Source organism: Phyllobates terribilis, unplaced genomic scaffold (genome assembly GCF_046119375.1).
Source record: "Phyllobates terribilis strain yellow unplaced genomic scaffold, ASM4611937v1 Scaffold_140__1_contigs__length_4765195, whole genome shotgun sequence".
Taxonomy (NCBI): domain Eukaryota; kingdom Metazoa; phylum Chordata; class Amphibia; order Anura; family Dendrobatidae; genus Phyllobates; species Phyllobates terribilis.
In genome coordinates, this window is record NW_027362900.1 from 3,380,454 (window position 1) to 3,401,325 (window position 20,872).

At 44.1% G+C, this 20,872-nt stretch overlaps 1 pseudogene; it reads right to left on the minus strand.

The window, feature by feature from the left end:
- Positions 1-803: 803 nt before the first annotated feature.
- On the minus strand, positions 804-18,753 carry LOC141205539 (uncharacterized; annotated as a pseudogene).
- Between the last annotated feature and the right edge of the window lie 2,119 nt (positions 18,754-20,872).

Below are 20,872 nucleotides of genomic sequence, written 5' to 3' on the forward strand. Positions count from 1 at the left end.
GCACAATTAGCTGGGGGAGGGAGGGGTGAGCTCTTCTGCCGATTCAGGGGGCTGAACCCTGTGCAGGAGAAAGGGAAGATTCATTGCTAGTCGGACGGAGAGCTGGGTGGAATCACGGGCTGCGGTTGTGATATCCATCATCCAAAGGAGCATATGCTGTGACTGCCAATATACCGGCGGGAGATACAAAAAGCTGTGGGCCAACCAAAACTTGGGGGACAGTGGGTATCACCTGGTACGGGGCAGTGGAACTACTGATCACAGGTTGGAACTCTAGGACTAAGAGAATTGCCTGTTGGACATTTACCTGGAATTGCTGTTCACCATGGCCGGAAGGAATAAAACTAATTGCATCGATAACCTGCCTAGGTGATTATTAACATCCACAACCGCACATCTTTACTCTTAGACAACCCCTTCTCATTCCTCATATTTGGTCCTGTTAAAATGAAAACAATTATACAAACGTCCCATGCCTGTGCAGTTTCAGTGGTGTGAGCACTTGCGTTTCCGAGGCTTATGTGACATTTTTATGTCATCTGAGCTCTGCGGCCATTCACGCTGGCATCACTGTCCCCACCTTTGGACACATCGAACAATAAGAGGAAATCAGAAAGCAGCAGCAGCCCTGGCTTCTTGTTGATGTTCAATACGTCCGAAGAAGGGGACAGTGAAGCCGAATGAAGCTGATTGGGCGCAGGGCTCATGTGATGTAACAACTTCACATGTACCCTAGGAACAGAAGAGTTAAAACAGTTCCAACATTCTGAACATGAAAAAGGCTTTTCCCTTGTGTGATTTCTTTAAAGTTTATTAAGAGATGAATTCTGTGTAAAACATTCCCCACATTACGAACATGGAAAAGGCTTCTCCCCTGTGTGAATTCTTTGGTGACTAAGAAGAGAAGATTTCTTTACAAAACATTTCCAACATTCTGAACAGGAAAAAGGCTTCTCTCCTGTGTGACTTCTCTGGTGCTGAACCAAATTTGATTTCCATGTAAAATATTGCCCACATTCTGAACATGAAAAAGGCTTCTCCCCTGTGTGAGTCCTATGGTGAATAACAAGATCTGATTTCTGATTAAAACATTTTCCACATTCTGAACAGGAAAAAGGTTTCTCCCCTGTGTGGGTTCTCTGGTGTCTATCAAGAAACGATTTAAAATTAAAACATTTTCCACATTCTGAACAGGAAAAAGGCTTATCTCCTGTGTGGGTTCTTTTGTGGATATCAAGATGCGCTTTTCGGGTAAAACATTTTCCACATTTTGAACAGGAAAAAGGCGTCTCCTCTGTATGAGCTCTCTGGTGCTTAACCAAAGCTGATTTATGGATAAAACATTTCCCACATTTTGAACATGAAAAAGGCTTTTTGCTTGTGTGAGTTCTCTGGTGGTCAAGCAAAGTTGAAATTTGGTTAAAACATTTCCCACATTCTGAACATGAAAAAAGGCTTCTCTCCTCTGTGAGTTCTCTGGTGCTGAACCAAATTTGATTTCCATGTAAAATATTTCCCACATTCTGAACATGAAAATGGCTTCTCCCCTGTGTGAGTTCTCTGGTGAATAACAAGATCTGATTTCTGGTTAAAACATTTTCCACATTCTGAACAAGAAAAAGGCTTCTCCCCTGTGTGGGTTCTCTGGTGTCTATCAAGAAGCGATTTAAAATTAAAACATTTTAAACATTCTGAACAGGAAAATGGCTTCTCCCCTGTGTGGGTTCTCTGGTGGATATCAAGATTCGCTTTCCGGGTAAAAAATTTCCCACATTCTGAACATGAAAAAGGCTTCTCTCCTGTGTGAATTCTTTGGTGCTGAAACAAATTTGATTTCCATGTAAAATATTTACCACATTCTGAACATGAAAAAGGCTTTTCCCCTGTGTACATTCTTTGGTGTATAACAATATTCCATTTCTGCTTAAAATATTTCCTACATTCTGACCATGAAAATGGCTTTTCCTCTGTGTGACTTCTCTGGTGTTTAACAAGACCTAATTTGTGGTTAAAACATTTTCCACACGTGGAACAAGAAAATATTTTCTTCGTTGTGTGAATTTTTGGATGTTTAAGAAAAGACTTTTCGAGGGGAAAACTATTTCCATATTCTGATTGTGAAAATGGCTTCTTAGCTTTACCAGTAGTTTGTTTTTTAATGCTTATTTTGTGACTTTGATTTTCCTTAGTAGTCGGTAATGAATCAGAAGACAGGACCTGTTTCATAGGATCAGATGACAGATCTTTGCTGTGAAGGAATGATGGTATATCTGCAGTAGTGGCATTCACTTTAGTTGTATCCTGTGGGATCTCAAGCTCAACTAATTTAAAAATTGAAGATGTCAGCTGTCCCTCTGATCTCCTGGTACAGTCATCTGCCAAGAATAAAACCAATTATTATTTTTGAATAAAATATCCTCGAATTTTATATTTTTGAACATTTCTACTTAAACTGTCAGTAGAAATGCCAAGTTATGTAAAAATATTGAATTATTCACCAAGACAATGACAGTTCACAGTATAAGGCCGGAGTAACACTACTGTATAACATGGCCAAGTGCTATGCAATAAAACATCGCATAGCACTCGGCCCAGTGTTATTATATCGGCCAGCTCAGATCAGCGATTATTTACTCATGCTGATTCGACATGAGAAGACAATCGCAGTATGCTGTGATTAGCAGCGATACTCGATTCATTCGCACCCATACAAGTCTATGGGTGGAAGTGAAACAACGGACTGCACACGGATGTCAACCCAGTGCAGTCCGATACACGCCGGGTCAGACCATGGAGGAGATGGAGAAAATACTTTCTCCATCTCTTCTGCACCTGTGCTGCGATCATCTCATGCAAGAAAATCGCAGCACAGTAGCAGGACACTCGGCTCCTGATCGCTGAAGAGCAGGAGCCGAAGGTCAATAGCATATCACATCTGATGCTCTTGTATCAGATACCATACGCTGGTGTGACTCCGGCCTAATAGAAAACATCATAGGATGAACCAGTGGAGCGTGGTGTTCAATTGTTTGTTCATCCTGCCTCCCAAACATGGAATAAAAAACCACCAAACAATATTATGTAGGCAAAAATAATACTAATAAAAACTGTTACTCATCTAAAAAAAAACAAGTCCCCACTCAGGTCCATCATCTGTCAATGGAAAAACAGAGGTTTCCCCATTATTAGTGGCTCAAAAGCTCTTGAAAAGCAACATGTACCCATAAACCAATCCAGAAATATCCACTCTCCCAAAGTATAGTCTCCCCCTCACTTCTGAGCCTTGCAGCGCGCCCAAACCACATTTAGCATCCATGTATTTGGCATTATTATAGTGAGAAGAACCCACTTAATTTACGGTGTGTGTCTCCTGGAGCACAATCTGGGCACTATGTGTTGGGTAATGAAATGGTATATTTGCAATTTTCACTCTCCAACATCCACTGTGCACAAATTTCTGTAAAGTGGCTGTGAAGTCATAATAGTCACTACTATTCATTGAGGGTTATAATCTCCACAATGGGGATTTTTATTGCTCTCATTTACTACCATTTTGTCATATTAGGGCTTCTGCAAATGGTGTGTCCCATCTCCTCTGGGATCTGCTCCTGCGACGTCTGCTTCTCTCACCAGGAGTCGCCTTATTCATTCTGCAGGTGGCGCTGGTGATGGAAGAGACGTCAGAACCAGAAGCTCTGGGCAACGCAGGATCTGTCCAGCCACTAAGATTTGGGAGCCTGGGACCAGTAGTACCATCCAGTCTTGCAGTATGGGTGTGTGTGCTGTCCAGCTGGAGTAATCTGCTCCCTGCTTCAGCCAACTGGAAAGCACCGCACCCTACTAAAGCTGGAAGCATATTGCTGGAAGCTGCCAGATACAGCCTTGTTCTCCTCTGGTTCAGTCCTCTGTGCTCAGCTCCCGGCTTGTGTATTTGTTTCTTGTTGTGACCCCGGCACGTTGAATGACTACTCTTGTGACTTCTGATTTTGTATTTTCTCTGCCCTCCTCATTCTCACCCGGCTATCTGACTATTCTTCCCATCTCACTCCACAGAACAGAAGGTAACACAGTGGCCCAAGCCTAGGGGTCTCTGTGTAAGTCCATATCCACGTAGAGGTATTAAATATTGATGGGCAAAACTGTGACTAAAGACAATAACACATCTACTGAAATGAATAAAAACTCAACAGTCTTCATCAGCAAAAAAAAATTGAGATGAGTAACTAGTGGTGAAACCTCTCTGGGGTAATGGGGCTCGGGGGCTCTTGGCAATCTAAATTATCAAAAAATGCCAATATTTTCTATCAGATTAGTTTCAAGAAGAAATATTAGACATCTAAATAGAACTTTTTATAATAGTGCAGAGCTGAGGTGTCTTAAATTTAGATCTCAGGCATTTGGAAGAGTCAATGGAGACCTTTTTTTAAAGACTATCAGGGACTTGCAGACTCACATACAGTTAGGTCCATATATATTTGGACAGAGACAACATTTTTCTAATTTTGGTTCTAGACATTACCACAAGGAATTTTAAACAAAACAATTCAGATGCAGTTGAAGTTCAGACTTTCAGCTTTCATTTGATGGTATCCACATTAAAACTGGATGAAGGGTTTAGGAGTTTCAACTCCTTAACATGTGCCACCCTGTTTTTAAAGGGATCAAAAGTAATTGGACAATTGACTCCAAGGCTATTTCATGGACAGGTGTGGGCAATCCCTTCGTTATGTCATTCTCAATTAAGCAGATAAAAGGCCTGGAGTTGATTTGAGGTGTGGTGCTTGCATTTGGAAGGTTTTGCTGTGAAGTAAACATGTGGTCAAAGGAGCTCTCCATGCAGGTGAAACAAGCCATCCTTAAGCTGAAAAAACAGAAAAAAACCATCCGAGAAATTGCTACAATATTAGGAGTGGCAAAATCTACAGTTTGGTACATCCTGAGAAAGACAGAAAGCACTGGTGAACTCATCAATGCAAAAAGACCTGGGCGCCCACGGAAGACAAGAGTGGTGGATGATTGCAGAAAATTCCATGGTGAAGAGAAACCCCTTCACAACAGCCAACCAAGTGAACAACACTCTCCAGGAGGTAGGCATATCAATATCCAAATCTACCATAAAGAGAAGACTGCATGAAAGTAAATACAGAGGGTTCACTGCACGGTGCAAGCAACTCATAAGCATCAAGAATAAAAAGGCTAGACTGGACTTTGCTAAAAAACATCTAAAAAAGTCAGCACAGTTCTGGAAGAACATTCTTTGGACAGATGAAACCAAGATCAACCTCTACCAGAATGATGGAAAGAGAAAAGTATGGCGAAGGCGTGGTACAGCTCATGATCCAAAGCATACCACATCATCTGTAAAACACGGCGGAGGCAGTGTGATGGCTTGGGCATGCATGGCTGCCAGTGGCACTGGGTCACTAGTGTTTATTGATGATGTGACACAGGACAGAAGCAGCCGAATGAATTCTGATGTATTCAGAGCCATACTGTGTGCTCAGATCCAGCCAAATACAGCCAAACTGATTGTCCATCTGTAGTATGAAACGACGACCAATGACCCAAAACATAAAGCCAAAGCAACCCAGGAGTTTATTAAAGCAAAGAAGTGGAATATTCTTGAAAGGCCAAGTCAGTCACCTGATCTCAACCCAATTTAGCATGCATTTCACTTGTTAAAGACTAAACTTCAGACAGAAAGGCCCACAAACAAACAGCAACTGAAAACCACCGCAGTGAAGGCCTGCAGAGCATTAAAAAGGAGGAAACACAGCGTCTGATGATGTCCATGAGTTTAAGACTTCAGGCCGTCATTGCCAACAAAGGGTTTTCAACCAAGTACTAGAAATGAACATTTTATTTACAATTATTAAATCTGTCCAATTACTTTTGTTCCCTTTAAAAATAGGGTGGCACATGTTAAGGAGCTGAAACTCCTAAACCCTTCATCCAATTTTGATGTGGATACCCTCAAATGAAAGCTGAAAGTCTGAACTTCAACTGCATCTGAATTGTTTTGTTTAAAATTCAATGTGGTAATGTCTAGAACCAAAATTAGAAAAATGTTGTCTCTGTCCAAATATATATGGACCTAACTGTAAGTGAGGCAGGCAAATCCCACCACAAATCATACAAAAGGAAAAACTGTAAACAAATAGACATAGAATAAAAAAAAACATGTTTCACCCACATCAAGAACGTATGTATCGGCAGAGAACTACAACACTAAACCGTAGATGCACTCATGTAGTATGGACCATTGGAGCTACTATAAGTTCCGTTCAGGAGAGTAGAGAAAGTATTAGTGCCCCCATTTCAGGAGAGATTGTGCTAATCCGAATTCCTTGGGACTGAAAACAATGTACTTTATGACGTGGAGTGAATCCATGAAACCAGGGCTCAAGCCATGCCAACACATCTCCTGCAGGCGTGAATAAATGTATATTACAGCCAAGTTTGGCCGCAAAGACTGGACCTGGTCTTGTAGGGACCATATGAGCTTATTCAGCAGCACAGAATGGAGTATGTAGATTCATCCAATAAGATATCAGGGTTCTAAGAAGCCAACAGCATCATTACCCTCCGCTTTCTCTTAAAGGCCCATCATGATAATTTTTTATCAAGTGATTTTTAACTTTTCAGCTCATTCTACGTACGCTGTCATTTGGCTTTGTAGTTTACAGATCTGAGCAGGTCACGGTCAACGTCTTCCAATCCCAGGGGTAAGGGGATCCTTCAGGTTGTAAGTTCTATACAGGAGGGCTTTCAATGCCTGAAGTCATTTGAACAGTTTTGGGTCTAAGAGAATGTTGTGGTCTAGAGGCAAAATGGTGGCCACATGATTGTGATAAGATTGGACTACACAACCGATAAAACAGCTACAGCCGGTGACTGAGATAAATCTGTTATTTTCTGTATTTAGTGGTTACTACTCACCTGGATGGTCATATGTAGGAATCTCCTCTTTACACCGCTCATCACCCCTCACATATGTCTCTGTAATATTAATATGGGTCTGATCTTCACCCTGAAACAAATATTGTAATAGTCACAAACAGATAAGAAGTCATATCTATGATCAGCTCTAATCCTGCCATCTCCACCATTCTCATGACACAAATATAGAGCATATACAGTTATATGAAAAAGTTTGGGCACCCCTATTAATCTTAAGCTTAATGTTTTCTTAAAATTGTTTTTTTTGCAACAGCTATTTCAGTTTGATATATGTAATAACTGTTGGACACAGTAATGTTTCTGCCTTGAAATGAGGTTTATTGTACTAACAGAAAATGTGCAATCTGCATTCAAACAAAATTTGACAGGTGCATAAGTATGGGCACCATTATCATTTTCTTGTTTTAAATACTCCTACCTACTTTTTACTGACTTACTAAAGCACTTTTTTTGGTTTTGTAACCTCATTGAGCTTTGAACTTCATAGCCAGGTGTATGCAATCATGAGAAAAGCTACTTAAAGTGGCCACTTGCAAGCTGTTCTCCTGTTTGAATCTCCTCTGAAGAGTGGCATCATGGGCTCCTCAAAACAACTGTCAAATGATCTGAAAACAAAGATTATTCAACATAGTTGTTCAGGGGAAGGATACAAAAAGCTGTATCAGAGATTTAACCTGTCAGTTTCCACTGTGAGGAACATAGTAAGGAAATGGAAGAACACAGGGACAGTTCTTGTTAAGGCCAGAAGTGGCAGGCCAAGAAAAACATTAGAAAGGCAGAGAAGAAGAATGGTAAGATCAGTCAAGGACAATCCTCAGACCACCTCCAGAGAGCTGCAGCATCAACTTGCTGCAGATGGTGTCACTGTGCATCGGTCAACTATACAACGCACTTTGCACAAGGAGAAGCTGTATGGGAGAGTGATGCGAAAGAAGCCGTTTCTGCAAGCACGCCACAAACAGAGTCGGCTGAGGTATGCAAAAGCACATTTGGAGAAGCCAATTTCTTTTTGGAAGAAGGTCCTGTGGACTGATGAAACCAAGATTGAGTTGTTTGGTCATACAAAAAGGCGTTATGCATGGTGGCAAAAAAACACAGCATTCCAAGAAAAACACTTGCTACCCACAGTAAAATTTGGTGGAGGTTCCATCATGCTTTGGGGCTGTGTGGCCAATGCCGGCACCGGGAATCTTGTTAAAGTTGAGGGACGCATGGATTCCACTCAGTATCAGCAGATTCTTGACAATAATGTTCAAGAATCAGTGATAAAGTTGAAGTTATGCAGGGGATGGATCTTTCAGCAAGACAATGATCCAAAACACCGCTCCAAATCTACTCAGGCATTCATGCAGAGGAACAATTACAATGTTCTGGAATGGCCATCCCAGTCCCCAGACCTGAATATCATTGAACATCTGTGGGATCATTTGAAGAGGGCTGTCCATGCTCGGCGACCATCAAACTTAACTGAACTGGAATTGTTTTGTAAAGAGGAATGCTCAAAAATACCTTTATCCAGGATCCAGGAACTCACTAAAAGCTACAGGAAGCGACTAGAGGCTGTCATTTTTGCAAAAGGAGGATCTACTAAATATTAATGTCACTTTTCTGGTGAGGTGCCCATACTTATGCACCTGTCAAATTTTGTTTGAATGCAGATTGCACATTTTCTGTTAGTACAATAAACCTCATTTCAAGGCAGAAACATTACTGTGTCCAACAGTTATTACATATATCAAACTGAAATAGCTGTTGCAAAAACACTAATTTTTATAAAACATTAAGCTTAAGATTAATAGGGGTGCCCAAACTTTTTCATATAACTGTAATACTGGTGGATAAAACAAGACTTTCACAGCCGTCTACACATCATAGGGAAGATCTCATGACACCTTCTCTCCATCTACCTGATGATCCTGAGGAACATTGGGATCTTCTTGTTTACAGTCCTGTGGAAGAAGAGAACGGGGACATCTCTCTGGTGTTGTCCTCTTACTGGATAGATCTGGAGGAAACACATACAGGGACTGAATTCATTCTTTCCATACAAATAATTATAGGCCGTGTGTATTTTGTCCTGTCTATTACCTGATGATGTGAGGGGCTGGGGAACCTCCATGACATCCTTGTACAGATCTTTGGGTCCTTCTAAATACTCCCACTCCTCCATGGAGAAATAGACAGCGACATCCTGACACCTTATAGGAACCTGACATATAAAATGATACCGTCACCCCCCGATCCCTTCATAGTGTTACTGTATAATGTCCCAGCATTCCCAGCAGTGTCACCTCTCCAGTCAGCAGCTCAATCATCTTGTAGGTGAGTTCTAGGATCTTCTGGTCATTGATGTCCTCATGTATCAGGGGGTGAGGTGGAGGTCTCGTGATTGGGCTCAGGGGTCTTCTCCATCCCTCAGACACAGGGTCCTGACAGCGCTCACTAGAGGTCTTCTTCACTACTGTGTAATCCTGGTTATGGAGAGACACATTAATAAATCTCCCTCCAGACATTTCCAGAGTCCTCACCTCTCCAGTTCTGTCCATCTGTTATTCCCATAGATAAGAATGATGTAATGTGACGTCATCAGAATCTCTCACCTCTCCAGTAAGCCGGAAGAGGATCTCCAGGGTGAGGTGTAATATCCTCTCCGCCATCTTGTCTCTGTCCATATCCATCTTTGATGGATCAAAAAGGAAAATTCTCTTATATAGGAGATCTTCGCTGAGAGGATCCAATATTGTAAAGACCCTAATGAGACGAAGATGAGCAGATGTAACATCATAAAAATCCTGTGTAATAATACAATTATTGGAGGTAATAAGGGAAACATATGAGATTTATTATTTTACACTATTTAGCTTTCTTCTTTATATCTACATATATAAAGCAGTAAATCTGTGTGTGGAGCCCATAGAATACAAAACATTTTTCATCTGGTTTGAGTGAAATTTTGCGCTGCCGTCTTTAACATCAGACTAAAAATACTGCAAACATGAAACCTAAAAATTGTTCACCTTGACAAGATTTGTCCCCAGAATTTAGGCTCTATAGAAATAAAGAAAAAAATGGGTGTCTGTGTGTTTAATGTGATGCACCCCCTGGGCCGTGGGGTACTCAGTAGACGGGCCGGTTGGTGCTGGGGATGTCACGGTGGCAGTGACCTGGTCCGTGACCCAGGGCGGTCAATTAAAGGGAAAGTAAAAGGGGAAATAAAGTTTTTAGAGATAATGTTCGTGACGCCACCTGTGGTATGCGGCTATATGGGGCCGCCGCTGCGGTGCAGATCCTCTGGAGCTGATGGTCACACAGCAGAGTTGGTTCAGCTCTCCACAGGCAGAGCTAAGCTCCAGGGCAGTATATGTAGAATTGTGGAGGTGGATGTTGTTGATACGGTGTAATGCAGGTGATACCGCAGATAATGACCAGTCCACAGCTTAATGGCGGTTTCCTTTTATCTTTACTTGCGGTAGTTAGGCAGACCGGGGCACGGGTACTAGCTGGTAGTAGAGGTCCAGGCGGCCTGGAAGCAAGTTGGGGATCCACCTCGCCATGTAGAGTTGTAGGCCTTCCCTCTGCGCTATTCTCTTTGGCCCTGCTACTTGAAGCTATGCTGCGACCCTTGTCCCTGAGTAAAACGTCTCTTCCTTACCCGTATGGCAGACAGCTCGGGCCTTCCTTAAGTGTCGCTCCCACGTGGCGGTGCTGTGCCCTATGGTGCTGCTGTGCCGCCGGGCATCTGGTGGGGCCAGGAGACCTGCAGTCTCCTGCCCTCCGGATTCGGCTGCTGGGCCTTCAGTGCCCCACAACCACGGACTCCGGTGTCCGGTTCCTTTGCGCTTCTCTCTTCTGGGGCGAGCTTGTACACAGCTCCCTTCCCCAGGTCCTTCCTCGTCGCTCTCCTGTCTCCAACTCCTCTCCACTAACTCTTTCTAACCCCGCCTCCAGATTCCAATTTGAAGGGGAGGAGCTCCCCTTTCTGGTTTGGAGCCAGGAAAGTGTTGTATACTGGTAAACCAGGCATGGCATTACCCCCTGTGAGGGAGGCAAGGCCACAGTGGCAACTGGACCACTGGGGTGCCACAAATGCCAAACCACAGTTTTTGCCCAAAGGGTCTCAAAGAGTTAGAGACTGCATCCAAGGAGTCACTCTTAAAGGTGCAGCAACCATATAGTCGCAAGGGGGGGAAACCTGATAAGTTGGTCTAAAGTCTGTAATTATAGCAACGGCTGTTGCAGAGGTAACTGGGGCCTCATTTTTGAGAATTGCCTCACAGTAAGATCTTTTTGGTTGGCTATAGCAACCAGATTGTAGCTTTCAACAATGAAGCTGCTGAGGTAAAATGAAAGCTGAGCACTGATTGGTTGCTATGGACAACTAGAAGAGTCTTACTGTGAGGAAGTGATACACTGTATGCTTTATATGTGTAGATTCAATTATTAGATAGCTGAGACAAATAAAAAACGCAAGTCCTGGCTTGAAGGGAAACAGATGAGACAGGCTGAATCAAAGGCAGCTAAAACATCTGAACACACATCATCTTCAGGAGTGTGCCTAATAGCCAGGTGTCCATGTTTAAATATTCAACTTCATCCAAAACCCCTCCCCAGACTAGGAGGCTCATTCCCATTCCTAGAGGTGAATTGACATAGTGTATATAGAATGGAGTCTGTCTACAATAATGTACTGCGCCTGCGTTAATTCTCATGCGCTAGAGGTTCGATAATGTCCATCCCCTAGTGTGCATGTCCGGAAGTGACGCGCTTTAACTGAAACTCCAGATAAACTGATTGCTGCCGCTCCACTCATATCCGTGACTGCGCATGTCCGTAGTTATGTGTTACACACCAGAGCGTATCTAGGAACATTGTCGGAGATTACGTATGCCTGGATGTGTGCGTTCCACTCTGAAGAGCATCCCAGTCTCCTATCTGTGACTGCCCATGTCCAGAAGTATATGTTCTACGCCGAAGTGCATAATGAATTTGTATTGCATTCCACCAATATAGAAAAGTCCTGTCTCTGAGATCAGCATCATGGGAGATTAAAAACAAGTATTGGGTCACGGTTCCACCCCTCACTGTGTCCGGGATGCAGTTACTGACAGCTCAGCCGTCCAATCATGTACAGGGGCATGCTGAAGCTGTCGGTACTTTGATTGACAGCTCGGTCATCCAGTCAGGTACAGGGGCGTGCTGAAGCAGTCAGTGTGTTTATTGACAGCTCGGCTGTCCAATCTGAGACTGGGAGGCACCGGCTATCTTCAGGTGTTCATTATTCCAGGTGACTGCCAGGCTACTTAACTGGGCATTTTCTGCCAGACGTACATTCACGTAGTGTGAGGTTTGTGGCTCTGTGCCTTAGTGTTCTGTGTATTGATCTTCTGATGCCTGACCCCTTCTGCTCTGATCCGCTATCCTTCTGGTATTCTGACCAATGGACTGTTACCTGACTATGCCTTTGCCTCTTCCCTCGGTTTATGACGTACCCTCCTGGCTTTTGACTTCGGACTCCTTGACTATTCCTTCTCATGGCCTGGCCGTGAAAAGTGACTCAGCGTCACATATTGCACAGCCTCACATCATGCAATAGGCTTTTAGATCTACTTCATCACTACAAAAAATATTGGATGATGGCCCACAGTATATTCCTAAATGGTCAAATTTGAACCCTATTGCATAATTAGAGATACACAAGGATCATCATACTTGTTAATTACTATATAGTAAATGTAGAATATATCTCGATAAAGTACAACAAAATGTGAACCCCATTCACAGGGAACTGAGTAGCAATGGGTAGAGTATAAAATCCAAAAATGTAATCCAGGATGGGGCTGTATTCACACAAAACAGGCATATGAAATTTGCTCATTGAGTCCCTTCGGGACTAGTGAATACAGTCAGGAGACCCACTCACTTTCCTTTTTGAGGATACATCTATTGTGACCAACTCCTCTTACATTGGGTTTAACCACCTCAATGATGCAATTGGAGATGTCTTCGGTTTCACTGTACACTGGCTCCGGTGCTCAGGAAAGACATATTGGAGCTAGAGAGGGTACAAAGGAGGGCGACTAAGGTAATAAAGGGAATGGAGGGACTAGAATACCCAGAGAGGTTGTCAAAATTAGACCTATTTACGTTGGAAAAGAGAAGGCTTAGGGGAGACCTCATAAACATGTATAAATACATCAGGGGGCAGTACAGAGATCTCTCCCATGATCTGTTTATACCAAGGATGGTGACAAAGACGAGGGGGCACACTATGCGTCTGGAGGAAAGGAGGTTCCTGCACCAGCATAGAAGGGGATTCTTTACGGTCAGAGCCGTGAGACTCTGGAACTCTCTGGGAGAGGAAGTGGTGATGTCCAACTCACTTAATGAGTTCAAAAGAGGCCTGGACGCCTTTCTTGAGAACAATAAAATTACATCGTATGCTTAGTGATAGTTAATTAATCCAGGGATTTAATCTGACTGCCAGATTGGAGTCGGGAAGTGAATTTTTCCTCAATGATGTAAATTGGCCTATACTGCATGGGTTTTTTTTGCCTTCCCCTGGATCAACGCTGCGGAATAGCTGCAGTGCACAAGAAATAGGCTGAACTGGATGGACGCTTGTCTTTTTTCGGCCTTATAAACTATGTAACTATGTAACATGTACACTGTTCATGTGTCTCGATAATGGGGTGTCCCGACCATGGCGTATATTGGTCAAATGCTCCCCCACCCTCCTCATAGATCCCGTCTTGGTCTTGTTGCCTACATTATCTAGGGAGCAGGTGCATATGGCCATATATACCCATCCTGAGGTTTTACAGTTGGATTAATCCCTCTGGAAAAAGGTTTTACCGGCGGAGGAACTCGAGAAAGATTTACATGCACTCATCCAATTACATGTACAACATTCTCCACATCTAAAAAAAACTACAGATTCTTCTATCCAGCCAAGTCCCCTTGCGTGCAGGTTTTTTATAGACACTATGCACTAAATGGTCCCTAATTGACCGACTCTTTCTGGAAGTTATTGTGGGAATAGGTCCCACAGCTCCCTTCAGGTCCAGGTCGGCCACAAGTACATCCTAGTGTTTTGTTAAGATATTAAAGATTTGGTTACTCAGTTCCTATTACTCGTGTTATCCCATCTTTTTCTTGGTCTCTTGGTTAGGTATGGAGAAGAGTCTGTCTCTCCCGTTTTTCTGTACACAATCGTGCGAAATCCAAAATGTACTGTGGGTAACCTTTTGCATTAATCTTGTGTTCATGTCTATTGTCTGTATATTAAAATGTGACATTTGAACACGTCCTTCTCGACCATAAAAATTTGCCCTTGAGTATTCTTTTTTTCAGGGAGATGGGGTGGTGGCTATCCCACTTCAATAGTTTATTAGTGCTTGTAGGTTTATGGTAGATGAATGTCCCTAGGGTCACATCCAGTTCTTTCTTGATTAGTACATCCAGGAAAGGCAAGGGGTTATAACTAAACTCCGTTGTAAATCTCAGGCCCACTCTATTGATGTTGAGTTTCCTGACAAATTCAAGAAACTGTTCACTCGTCCCTGATCAGATGATAAAAATTTTGTCAATATATCTATACCACACCCCAATATATGGATGTCACCACTTATGATCATCTCTGCATATTGTGGTTTCCTCCCACCAGCCCAGGAAAAAGGTTAGCATACAAGGGGGCACAGAGGCTCCCCATCACAGTACCGCTGAGCTCGGGGGAAGTACTTCCTATCAAAAAGAAAGAAGTTATGTGTAAGAGTGAATTTTATAAGATCCTCCATGAAGTCATTATGTCTGCTACACTCTACTGATCTCCATTTCAAGAAATGTCTTACTCCTCTGATACCATCCTCATGCGGTATATTACTGTACAAAGCCTCGATATCAAGAGTATTTATGTAGGGGAGCAGAAAAAGGGAAAACCATGTTCCAGAGGTTTTATTCCAACAGTAAAACCTCAGGACTTATTCCAACTGCAGGATCTCAGGCGGTACTGTGGGAACATTATACTGTGGGGGCATCATCCATACTGCATAAGAGTCATAATGGGGGCATTACACTGTGTGGGGGCATCATCCATACTGCATAAGGGGCATAATGGGGGCATTACACTGTGTGGGGGCATCATACATCCTGCATAAGGGGCAAAATGGGGGCATTACACTGTGGGGGGGCATCATACATCCTGCATAAGGGGCATAATGGGGGCATTACACTGTGGGGGGGCATCATACATCCTGCATAGGGGGCATAATGGGGGCATTACACTGTGTGGAGGCATCATACATCCTGCATAAGGGGCATAATGGGGGCATTACACTGTGGGGGGGCATCATACATCCTGCATAAGGGGCATAATGGGGGCATTACACTGTGGGGGGCATCATACATCCAGCATAAGGGGCATAATGGGGGCATTACACTGTGTGGGGGCATCATACATCTTGCACAAGGGGCATAATAGGGGCATTACACTGTGTGGGGGCATCATACATCCTGCACAAGGGGCATAATGGGGGCATTACACTGTGTGGGGGCATCATACATCCTGCATAAGGGGCATAATGGGGGCATTACACTGTGTGGGGGCATCATACATACTGCATAAGGGGCATAATGGGGGCATTACACTGTGTGGGGGCATCATACATCCTGCATAAGGGGCATATTGGGGGCATTACACTGTGGGGCCAGTAAAGGGGTCCTGTACTATGAGAACAATACGTTTCCTCCCTTCCTGTCTCCATAGTTGGGTCGTATGTATCTATTACAGGAGACAGAACAAAAACCTTATGATTCTTATAAAGGGGCAACACAAGACCCCAAAAGAGTCTCCGTGCAGAAGGGGTTAATGCCCCCTGCGCCCAGTAATGGGGGTCTCCACATACCTCCACCTGCAGAGCCGCCACCACATATATGGCTGCTCTGTGCGCACAGGAGCTGTGATGAGGTCACAGGAGGGGAGGAGTCAGGGGTCACATGATCAGGGGCCTCAGTGGATGCAGGACTCTGCTGTGCTGGTTGTCATGGTGCTGGATGAGCTGAAGTTTATGTGTGGGGTCAGGAGGGGTTTACAGTGTGGATGTAGCAGAGCCGCGCGTGTACGAGGCGTACGGAGCGGAGCCGCGTGTGTACGAGGTGTACGGAGCGGAGCCGTGCGTGTACGAGGTGTACGGAGCGGAGCCGCGTGTGTACGAGGTGTACGGAGCAGAGCCGCGTGTGTACGGAGTGGAGCCGCGTGTGTACGAGGTGTAGGGAGCGGAGCCGCGTGTGTACGAGGTGTACGGAGCAGAGCCGCGTGTGTACGAGGTGTACGGAGCAGAGCCGCGTGTGTACGAGGTGTACGGAGCAGAGCCGCGTGTGTACGAGGTGTACGGAGCAGAGCCGTGTGTGTACGAGGTGTAGGGAGCGGAGCCGCGTGTGTACGAGGTGTACGGAGCAGAGCCGCGTGTGTACGAGGTGTACGGAGCAGAGCCGCGTGTGTACGAGGTGTACGGAGCAGAGCCGTGTGTGTACGAGGTGTAGGGAGCGGAGCCGCGTGTGTACGAGGTGTACGGAGCGGAGCCGCGCGTGTACGAGGTGTAGGGAGCGGAGCCGCGTGTGTACGAGGTGTACGGAGAAGCGTGTACGAGGTGTACGGAGAAGCGTGTACGAGGTGCACGGAGAGGAGCCGCGTGTGTACGACGCATGTGGAACTGCGCGTGTGCGAAGCGTGTGGACTTCGGTGATGACACCGCACCTTTCCAGGGACATGACAGCTGATCAGTACAGCTGTCATGTGCCCCTAACAGCCACAGGTGGAGTCCACCCATGGCAGTTAACATGTTACAGGGAATCTGTCACCCCCTGGGACCTATCTGACCTCTAATATGGGGATACAGGTGATAGAAGTGTGAATCTATACTCACCTGTATGTCCCATATTAGAGGTCCACTTGCTGTGTAATAGCTTTTTATTAAATTAGTTTTGGCAAGCTTCACGTCTGGGGAACGCGAAGAAATCCCCGCCTATTAGCTTCATTTCCATATCCCCCCTCCTCCCCGGCACGTCACAGGGGCCTGACCCAAGGTAGTAAAGGGGTTAATATCAAATAATTATAAAAAAAATAGAAAAGTGTTAGAAAATATTTGTTTTTATTTCTTTCATATCGGCATCGAAGAAAACCAGCGTATGGATCTTTTCCAGCCTGGGTGCCGGGTTATCTGGGCCCATTCCATCCGGTGTTGTTCATTTGTCGCAAAATCCCTTCCCAGATCCTCTGAATTCCTACATGGGATGTAAATTCCCTCAGGACCGACCCGCTGAATTCACGGCTTATGAATCAACATTTACATTTTGTTCATATTTATCCGGAACTTTGGAAAAGCGTCTAAATGGTTAACATTTCTGATGAATTGTATCATTTATTTCAGTTAAATGTGCAATATAGATTTTTGGCAATGTTCACACTCTGCATCTGAGGCTGAATGGTCCACAATGTACATTATATAATCATTGTCATAGATCATTTTATAGAGAAATTCAAGGAACTGGTGGTATATATACGTCCAGTCACATCACGTGCCACAATAGTCGACATAAATGAGAGCAGCTGCGCCCTGTTGCTTATCCTCGGTCAATACTGTGTTTAACCAGCAGGATAAGGGGGCGCCAGAGGGCTGCAAGGTCTGACCAAGTTTTCCTGACAATGTCAGAAGCTCCCTGTCATCTCCACCAGCTACAGGAACCTTTCCTTGCAACCAGAAAAAATGCAAAACCTGTCCTTTTATAACGACCACAGACAAGATGAAGATCCCCAATTCACATCAGGACTATAAGATCCCAGGTACGTTCAGCTGTATCACATCTAATGTAGTGTACTTAATTATATGTACCAAATGTCCAGCTGGGGGTCTGTATGTAGGGGAGACAGGGCAAAAATCATCATCGCCACACAATAAAAGAAAAAAGAATAGATCTGCCTGTAGCCAAGCATTTTTGTTCCCCTGATCACAGCACAAAAGCCATGAAATTACTGGTATTAAAAGGTAACTTCAAATCTCAAAGAAAAAGAAGAATCTCAGAATATAAACTGATGGTGACCTTTAACACTTTCAGAACAGGAATGAATGTGTCGCATGGATTTATGTCATTCTACATCAACTAAGGAATGTGCACCTCAGACCTGTGAGGTCATCACAACACTGGACACAGGACAATAAAACCTTCACACTCCTTATCTACAAAAATATTTATAGCCAGAACTGTTTATCTCTTTCATAATAACTCTGCTTTTCATCACCTGTCTTACCTATTGCATAATTTGTGTGTCTTAGGCTGTGTGCACACGATGCGTTTTTTATGCGTTTCCACAGCGTTTCTGCGGCTGCGGAAATGCATTAAAAACGCATGGTAGAAGGGCAACAATGTTCCCCAATGATAATCCGCATGTGCTGTGCCCATGCTGCGGATTTTTCCGCAGCGTTTATGCTGCGCTCAAATATCAGCAGCATGTCCATTAATTTTGCGGAAACGCGGCGTTTTTGCCGCCATTGACTTGCATTATAACGCGCCAATTCCGCAAGACTGCATTTGTACTTGCGTTATTGGCGCGTTCTAATGTGCGGATGGTACCCGGGTGTGGAGGACAGGAGACCCTCCTCCACACCCAGGTACCATAGAAACTGTAAAAACAAGAATAAAATAAAAAATAAAGATATATTCACCTTCTGACGGCCCCCGGTCTCCTTCCCTCTGCTCGCGTGCAAGACTGAAGGACCTTCGGTGACGTCACAGTCATGTGACCGCAGGCCCTTCAGTGCAGTGTCTCGCGATATCCCGGCAGCCAGGAACAAGCCAGGAACGAATGAGGCAGCACACGTCGGGGCATCAGAAGATAAGTGTACCTTTATTTTTTTATTTTTAAACATTCTTATACGGTCACACTATATAAATCCATGCCGGTTGCATGGATTTATATAGTGTGACCTAGTTGTCAAGCACTTTCCAAGTGATGCTAAAATCGCCTGGAAAGCGCTTGTCAATCCGCATGCGGAAACGCATGTGAATCCGCATGTATTACGCAGGAAAAACACATGTACAATCCGCATGCGTTTTTTCTGCCAGGGAGATGCAGAAATGATGCAGAAATTTTCTGCTTCATTTCTGCATCGTGTGCACATACCCTTATTGTGTATAAATATGTGACTCTTCAGATTTTGTGGTATACTAGCCTGATGAAGAGAGCTGAGTAGTCTTGAAAGCTTGCAATTTGTTACCATCTTTTCAGTTAGCCATTAAAAGGTATCAACCACTGAGGACTCTCAAATCTAAATATTTTTCTAGAGAAATTCATAAACATTTTGAAATCTAATAGATAGATAGAGTGGAGACACGAGGGTCAGTGGGTGGTCTCATCTTTAGAAAATCATATGGACCAGGGCTCATCCCATTGAACGCCCGATCTCCTTTCCCGTGGGCCAGACACTACTCAGACCAGACAGAGTGAGGGTAACACAGTGCGGCAATAATTTATTGCACCAACACCAGCCAGTCACATACAGTACAGCCCCAGCAAGTACAAAAGATGGTGCACATGACATAGTCTCACCTTTCCACTGGCTCTGAGCATCCAGGGCTGACTACCCCATCTATTGGCCGGCAACCAGAAACGAGGTAGTGGCAAGCTTAGGAAGCTGAGTGAGTGCAGTGAGGTACGTGGCCAGGTGACCTGATTGTCCCAACCTGGATTCTCCAGCGTCTTTGAGGGTTCAGTGATGGTCAGTGGAGCAGATCTGTGTTCCTCCAGCTGGTCGGTGGCTTGCTGTAGAGTGTGTGGGAAAAGAGGCAGATCCTACTTTTCTAGGTCACACCTCGTATTCAGGCATTTTTTTCTACAGGATTGGGAGAAAGTCATCTCTCATTGTCGAAGTGTTCATAGTTTGACCTTCAATATTTGCAGAACAACCTTGAACTCACTAATACAACAGGTAGACAGCAAAACTAACAATGATCAATCTGTCAGTTATCCTGTGCCTTTGTTCCACGAGGACAGCAGGACAATAAGCTGTAGGGGGCGCTATAATCTGTACACAGCAGCCATTCAAGATTCCAACAATTATTTACATCTACAACTAGAGTCAGCGACAATAGCTCCTGTCCCTGTGCCCACTACTAACTGCATTTGGCAGAATTAAGAAGAAATGCTGTGTCCTCACATAGATATATATATATAAATATTCAACTATATACAGTACAGACCAAAAGTTTGGACACACCTTCTCATTTAAAGATTTTTCTCTATTTTCATGACTATGAAAATTGTACATTCACACTGAAGGCATCAAAACTATGAATTAACACATGTGGAATTATATACTTGCATGCTGGTTCAGTATGCCTTCAATTTTGAATAAATCTCCAAAAGTGTCACCAGCAAAGCACCCCCACACCATCACACCTCCTCCTCCATGCTTCACGGTGGGAACTAGGCATGTAGAGTCCATCCGTTCACCTTTTCTGCGTCGCACAAAGACACGGTGGTTGGAACCAAAGATCTCAAATTTGGACTCATCAGACCAAAGCACAGATTTCCACTGGTCTAATGTCCATTCCTTGTGTTCTTTAGCCCAAACAAGTCTCTTCTGCTTGTTGCCTGTCCTTAGCAGTGGTTTCCTAGCAGCTATTTTACCATGAAGGCCTGCTACACAAAGTCTCCTCTTAACAGTTGTTGAAGAGATGTGTCTGCTGCTAGAACTCTGTGTGGCATTGACCTGGTCTCTAATCTGAGCTGCTGTTAACCTGCCATTTCTGAGGCTGGTGACTCAGATAAACATCTTAAGAAGCAGAGGTGACTCTTGGTCTTCCTTTCTTGGGGCGGTCCTCACGTGAGCCAGTTTCTTTGTAGCACTTGATGGTTTTT